The sequence below is a fragment of the Megalopta genalis genome, unplaced genomic scaffold, assembly GCF_051020955.1.
Source record: "Megalopta genalis isolate 19385.01 unplaced genomic scaffold, iyMegGena1_principal scaffold0051, whole genome shotgun sequence".
Taxonomy (NCBI): domain Eukaryota; kingdom Metazoa; phylum Arthropoda; class Insecta; order Hymenoptera; family Halictidae; genus Megalopta; species Megalopta genalis.
In genome coordinates, this window is record NW_027476120.1 from 407,501 (window position 1) to 414,831 (window position 7,331).

At 39.7% G+C, this 7,331-nt stretch overlaps 1 non-coding gene across 1 annotated transcript; it reads right to left on the bottom strand.

The window, feature by feature from the left end:
* Positions 1-958: 958 nt before the first annotated feature.
* On the bottom strand, positions 959-2,879 carry LOC143261420 (small subunit ribosomal RNA). The gene has a single exon (XR_013035548.1). It is a non-coding gene; the product is annotated as a small subunit ribosomal RNA (ribosomal RNA).
* Positions 2,880-7,331: the final 4,452 nt, after the last annotated feature.

Consider the following 7,331-nt stretch of genomic DNA (forward strand, 5'->3'; position numbering starts at 1 on the left):
TCGTCGTTATTTACACCGGACGGACTCACGGCCGGCTCTAGCTGGGTGTCATATATATATATACGTCCCACGCTCATGCTGCCACTAGCGCGCAACAGAGTAGGGTGTCAATGACAACGACACAGCATTGAAACGAGCTACACAAGCCGGTCTCTCTTGATACCAATGTAAACGAGCATTAAGTTATCTTCAGACTGCCCGATATTTTCGTCCTTTGGACTTTCCCAACGATTCCTTTTTTTCTTTTTTTTTTACACACCACAGCGAAGACTTGAGGAAGCGTGATTAGCACGCTCGCATCCCTCCCTGTCCTACTACAACTGTGTGTGTGTGTGTAAAGAAAGAAAAAAGAATACATTGGCTTTCTCTCTATCGAGAAGATGGCCTACGCAACGCAGATCAAAGGCCTAATACGTGTAATATAATACGCGTCTGGCCGTGTATAAATCACGCACGAATGATCTGGTCGGGCCCAACTCTTCTCGTACGCTTATTTTTCCGTGTTGGGGCACTATCATAAAATCACACAAACCCCAACACGTGTGTGTCTTGGAAGGAAGATGGCCTACGCAACGCAGATCAAAGGCCTAATACGTGTAGTACACACGTCTGCCGTGTAAATCACGCACGAATGATCTGGTCGGGCCCAACTCTTCTCCACCACACCACATCCCAACTTTGTACATTTTTATATATTTTTGTGCGTTGGGGCACCTTCATAATCACAAACCCCAACAACACATATATCTCTCTCTCTTTGAAAGATTTGTTGTGGCCTACGCAACGCAGATCAAAGGCCTAATACGTGTAGTACACACGTCTGGCCGTGTAAATCACGCACGAATGATCTGGCGGGCTCAACAATATCTTTTTTTTTTATATGAATTCTTATCCACAAACTAATCGAATTCATTTTCTCTCCTCCTCTCCTCTCTCTTTGAGATATATTGGAACATTGTAATGATCCTTCCGCAGGTTCACCTACGGAAACCTTGTTACGACTTTTACTTCCTCTAAATAATCAAGTTTGGTCATCTTCCCGGCATCATCGGCAATGCCGAAACATTGCCGCGCACCAGTCCGAAGACCTCACTAAATCATTCAATCGGTAGTAGCGACGGGCGGTGTGTACAAAGGGCAGGGACGTAATCAACGCGAGCTTATGACTCGCGCTTACTGGGAATTCCTCGTTCATGGGGAATAATTGCAAGCCCCAATCCCTAGCACGAAGGAGGTTCAGCGGGTTACCCGGGCCTTTCGGCCAGGGAACACACGCTGATTCCTTCAGTGTAGCGCGCGTGCGGCCCAGAACATCTAAGGGCATCACAGACCTGTTATTGCTCAATCTCGTGCGGCTAGAAGCCGCCTGTCCCTCTAAGAAGATTTGTTTGTACGTTGGTAGTAAAAACCCCACCGGCAGAAGCCGAGAGCCTTCGAGATACCATAATTACGTCTATTTAGCAGGCTAGAGTCTCGTTCGTTATCGGAATTAACCAGACAAATCGCTCCACCAACTAAGAACGGCCATGCACCACCACCCACCGAATCAAGAAAGAGCTATCAATCTGTCAATCCTTCCGGTGTCCGGGCCTGGTGAGGTTTCCCGTGTTGAGTCAAATTAAGCCGCAGGCTCCACTCCTGGTGGTGCCCTTCCGTCAATTCCTTTAAGTTTCAGCTTTGCAACCATACTTCCCCCGGAACCCAAAAGCTTTGGTTTCCCGGAAGCTGCCCGCCGAGTCATCGTAGGAACTTCGGCGGATCGCTAGCTGGCATCGTTTATGGTTAGAACTAGGGCGGTATCTGATCGCCTTCGAACCTCTAACTTTCGTTCTTGATTAATGAAAACATTTTTGGCAAATGCTTTCGCTTCTGTCCGTCTTGCGACGATCCAAGAATTTCACCTCTAACGTCGCAATACGAATGCCCCCATCTGTCCCTATTAATCATTACCTCGGGGTTCCGAAAACCAACAAAATAGAACCGAGGTCCTATTCCATTATTCCATGCACACAGTATTCAGGCGAAGGTAGCCTGCTTTGAGCACTCTAATTTGTTCAAAGTAAACGTACCGGCCCACCTCGACACTCAGTGAAGAGCACCGCGATGGGATATTAGTTGGACCGCCCCGTGAAGAGCAAAGCCCACCGGTAGGACGTACCACATAATGCCAGTTAAACACCGCGAGCGATGAACCGACACTGTGACACACAGATTCAACTACGAGCTTTTTAACCGCAACAACTTTAATATACGCTATTGGAGCTGGAATTACCGCGGCTGCTGGCACCAGACTTGCCCTCCAATGGATCCTCGTTAAAGGATTTAAAGTGTACTCATTCCGATTACGGGGCCTCGGATGAGTCCCGTATCGTTATTTTTCGTCACTACCTCCCCGTGCCGGGAGTGGGTAATTTGCGCGCCTGCTGCCTTCCTTGGATGTGGTAGCCGTTTCTCAGGCTCCCTCTCCGGAATCGAACCCTGATTCCCCGTTACCCGTTACAACCATGGTAGGCGCAGAACCTACCATCGACAGTTGATAAGGCAGACATTTGAAAGATGCGTCGCCGGTGCTATAAGACCATGCGATCAGCACAAAGTTATTCAGAGTCACCAAAGCAAACGATGGACGAGTGTAAACACCCGCCACCGATTGGTTTTGATCTAATAAAAGCGTTCCTACCATCTCTGGTCGGAACTCTGTTTTGCATGTATTAGCTCTAGAATTACCACAGTTATCCAAGTAAATTTTAGTACGATCTAAGAAACCATAACTGATTTAATGAGCCATTCGCGGTTTCACCTTAATACGGCATGTACTGAGACATGCATGGCTTAATCTTTGAGACAAGCATATGACTACTGGCAGGATCAACCAGGGAACTATACAATATGTATATATAAAATGGACAAAATTTAAATCCTTTTCCATCGTCGCCTGTTTCATATATATATGTCAGGTCGACACACCACTTTTCTCTTTCAAATATGTACAAGTTTTGCCACATTCCGCGCTTGTAACATATCTTCTTTAACGCTCAATTTCTTTCATTTTTCTACCATACAGATATTTTACCGTACGCCCAAAAACGTACGTATTATATTTTTGTTCTATCATAAAATCACATTTTTCTACGTACGCCAGCTTCGTACGTTTCTATCTTTGCCTTCATAAAATCACAAGATAATTTTATCTTCAAGAGTCTCGCTATTAACATCTTGTAAGATAAATGTACGTCCCAGCTAAAACGTACAAATACTTCAAATTAAGTAATAATATATCATCGCTATTGACAAATTTTTAAGATCCAAGACACAGTTCTCTCTATATGTTTTAATATTTTTTATGTACTCAAATATATTCAAAGGAAAAAGTACATGGGTGATGCCATAGTCGTGGAAGCGCGTACGCTCACGCTGATCTTCTGACCGCCGGAAGCACGAAACCTCTGATCTGGGCAAAATCGGCAAGCCGAGGAAGAACGGACAGGACACATGCTGGACTGGCGAGAAAGCGTGTTCTTCCGCTCGCGCTAGGCATTTCGATTTCTGACACCTCTTGATTTAAAAAATCAGTTTTTTGATAGTTTTCTCTCTCCACTGGGCTATTCATTTTAGCCACAGTTTTCAATTGGTACGATTTGCTTCCAAATCTTACAGATGCATTTTAAAAAATTTTTCCATCGCTCGGACAGAAGAGTCGATTGCTCAGTGAGTACGAGTATACATACAAAGTGCATACGGGTAACCAACCCCGTAGGGCTTGCCACATATGGGCCATTCGGTCAAAGACACCGACCCGTGGCCACGCTGTGTGGAGAAAAGTCCGTAACGTAAACGGCACGAAACAGTCAGGACCGAAGCCCCGAAGGAGCTCTGAGACAGCTTCTCGACCGAGATCGTAGAATTGGCCCAAAACCCGCTCTGCTCCGTCCGCCTCGCACGGACCGTGTATCTCTTATAGATACCGAACGGCCGGCAAGGACGCCGGCGCCGCCGGCCGAATAGCACGCGCGCTTATGAGTGTAAACCGCCGCGGCAACAGACCGCCCGGCCGTGCTGTTGTAACATAGCGCGTGAACGAACGAAAAAAAAATTTATAGTAAACATTAAAATAAATTACATTACCGTAAACTAGACAAAAAATTACACATTTTTTCCCAATATGAAAATTTTCACAAACTTTTCAAAGTCCCATCGCATCGAGTAAACTTTTTTAATAACGCTTCCGCACGATTCTAAATGCTTAATCCATATGTGAAATCGTTCACTGATCACGAATATCGTATTTAAAAAAATTACAAAAATTTATTTTTCAAAATAATCAAAAAAAACCGAAAAATCACAAGAGTAAAGTACCATTATTTTAAACAATATGTCGTTCTAAATGCTTAATCCCTATGTAAAAAAGTTATCTAAGCAAGAATATGTAATTGAAAAAAATTAGAAAAATTTATTTTAGCCGTAAATCGAAAATAATGGGGACACCGGAGCTGTTCGAAGCGCCGAGACGCGCCGCGTACGGCCGAATATTTTCTAAGTCCCAACGTACCGATCAAGAGTAAAGTACCATTTTCCTACATTAGATTTCGTTCTAAATGCTTAATCCCTATGTAAAAACGTTAGTTAAGCAAGAATATCGTATTTTTAAAAAAATCTAATGATAGGATTTCCCAGAAAATTGAAAAAACCGAAAAATGTCAAGAGTAAAGTGCCATTTTCTGACATTAGATTTCGTTCTAAATGCTTAATCCCTATGTAGAAACGTTAGTTAAGCAAGAATATCGTATTTTTAAAAAAATCTAATGATAGGATTTTTCAGAAAATTGAAAAAACCGTAAAATGTCAAGAGTAAAGTGCCCTTATTTTAAACAATGTATCGTTCTAAATGCTTAATCCCTATGTAAAAAAGTTATTTTAGCAGGAATATGTTATTGAAAAAAATTAGAAAAATTTATTTTAGCCGTAAATCGAAAATAATGGGGACACCGGAGCTGTTCGAAGCGCCGAGCGCGCCGCGTACGCCCGAATATTTTCAAAGTCCCAACGTACCGATCAAGAGTAAAGTACCATTTTCCTACATTAGATTTCGTTCTAAATGCTTAATCCCTATGTAAAAACGTTAGTTAAGCAAGAATATCGTATTTTTAAAAAAATCTAATGATAGGATTTTCCAGAAAATTGAAAAAACCGAAAAATGTCAAGAGTAAAGTGCCATTTTCTGACATTAGATTTCGTTCTAAATGCTTAATCCCTATGTAGAAACGTTAGTTAAGCAAGAATATCGTATTTTTAAAAAAATCTAATGATAGGATTTTTCAGAAAATTGAAAAAACCGTAAAATGTCAAGAGTAAAGTGCCCTTATTTTAAACAATGTATCGTTCTAAATGCTTAATCCCTATGTAAAAAAGTTATTTTAGCAGGAATATGTTATTGAAAAAAATTAGAAAAATTTATTTTAGCCGTAAATCGAAAATAATGGATCGAGCGAATCGGTCGATTGCGCCGAGACGCGCTATGATGCAACAGACGAGCGATTGGAACCCCCGAATATTTTCAAAGTCCCAACGTACCGATCAAGAGTAAAGTACCATTTTCCTACATTAGATTTCGTTCTAAATGCTTAATCCCTATGTAAAAACGTTAGTTAAGCAAGAATATCGTATTTTTAAAAAAATCTAATGATAGGATTTTCCAGAAAATTGAAAAAACCGAAAAATGTCAAGAGTAAAGTGCCATTTTCTGACATTAGATTTCGTTCTAAATGCTTAATCCCTATGTAGAAACGTTAGTTAAGCAAGAATATCGTATTTTTAAAAAAATCTAATGATAGGATTTTTCAGAAAATTGAAAAAACCGTAAAATGTCAAGAGTAAAGTGCCCTTATTTTAAACAATGTATCGTTCTAAATGCTTAATCCCTATGTAAAAAAGTTATTTTAGCAGGAATATGTTATTGAAAAAAATTAGAAAAATTTATTTTAGCCGTAAATCGAAAATAATGGGGACACCGGAGCTGTTCGAAGCGCCGAGCGCGCCGCGTACGCCCGAATATTTTCAAAGTCCCAACGTACCGATCAAGAGTAAAGTACCATTTTCCTACATTAGATTTCGTTCTAAATGCTTAATCCCTATGTAAAAACGTTAGTTAAGCAAGAATATCGTATTTTTAAAAAAATCTAATGATAGGATTTTCCAGAAAATTGAAAAAACCGAAAAATGTCAAGAGTAAAGTGCCATTTTCTGACATTAGATTTCGTTCTAAATGCTTAATCCCTATGTAGAAACGTTAGTTAAGCAAGAATATCGTATTTTTAAAAAAATCTAATGATAGGATTTTTCAGAAAATTGAAAAAACCGTAAAATGTCAAGAGTAAAGTGCCCTTATTTTAAACAATGTATCGTTCTAAATGCTTAATCCCTATGTAAAAAAGTTATTTAAGCAGGAATATGTTATTGAAAAAAATTAGAAAAATTTATTTTAGCCGTAAATCGAAAATAATGGATCGAGCGAATCGGTCGATTGCGCCGAGACGCGCTATGATGCAACAGACGAGCGATTGGAACGCCCGAATATTTTCAAAGTCCCAACGTACCGATCAAGAGTAAAGTACCATTTTCCTACATTAGATTTCGTTCTAAATGCTTAATCCCTATGTAAAAACGTTAGTTAAGCAAGAATATCGTATTTTTAAAAAAATCTAATGATAGGATTTTCCAGAAAATTGAAAAAACCGAAAAATGTCAAGAGTAAAGTGCCATTTTCTGACATTAGATTTCGTTCTAAATGCTTAATCCCTATGTAGAAACGTTAGTTAAGCAAGAATATCGTATTTTTAAAAAAATCTAATGATAGGATTTTTCAGAAAATTGAAAAAACCGTAAAATGTCAAGAGTAAAGTGCCCTTATTTTAAACAATGTATCGTTCTAAATGCTTAATCCCTATGTAAAAAAGTTATTTTAGCAGGAATATGTTATTGAAAAAAATTAGAAAAATTTATTTTAGCCGTAAATCGAAAATAATGGGGACACCGGAGCTGTTCGAAGCGCCGAGCGCGCCGCGTACGCCCGAATATTTTCAAAGTCCCAACGTACCGATCAAGAGTAAAGTACCATTTTCCTACATTAGATTTCGTTCTAAATGCTTAATCCCTATGTAAAAACGTTAGTTAAGCAAGAATATCGTATTTTTAAAAAAATCTAATGATAGGATTTTCCAGAAAATTGAAAAAACCGAAAAATGTCAAGAGTAAAGTGCCATTTTCTGACATTAGATTTCGTTCTAAATGCTTAATCCCTATGTAGAAACGTTAGTTAAGCAAGAATATCGTAT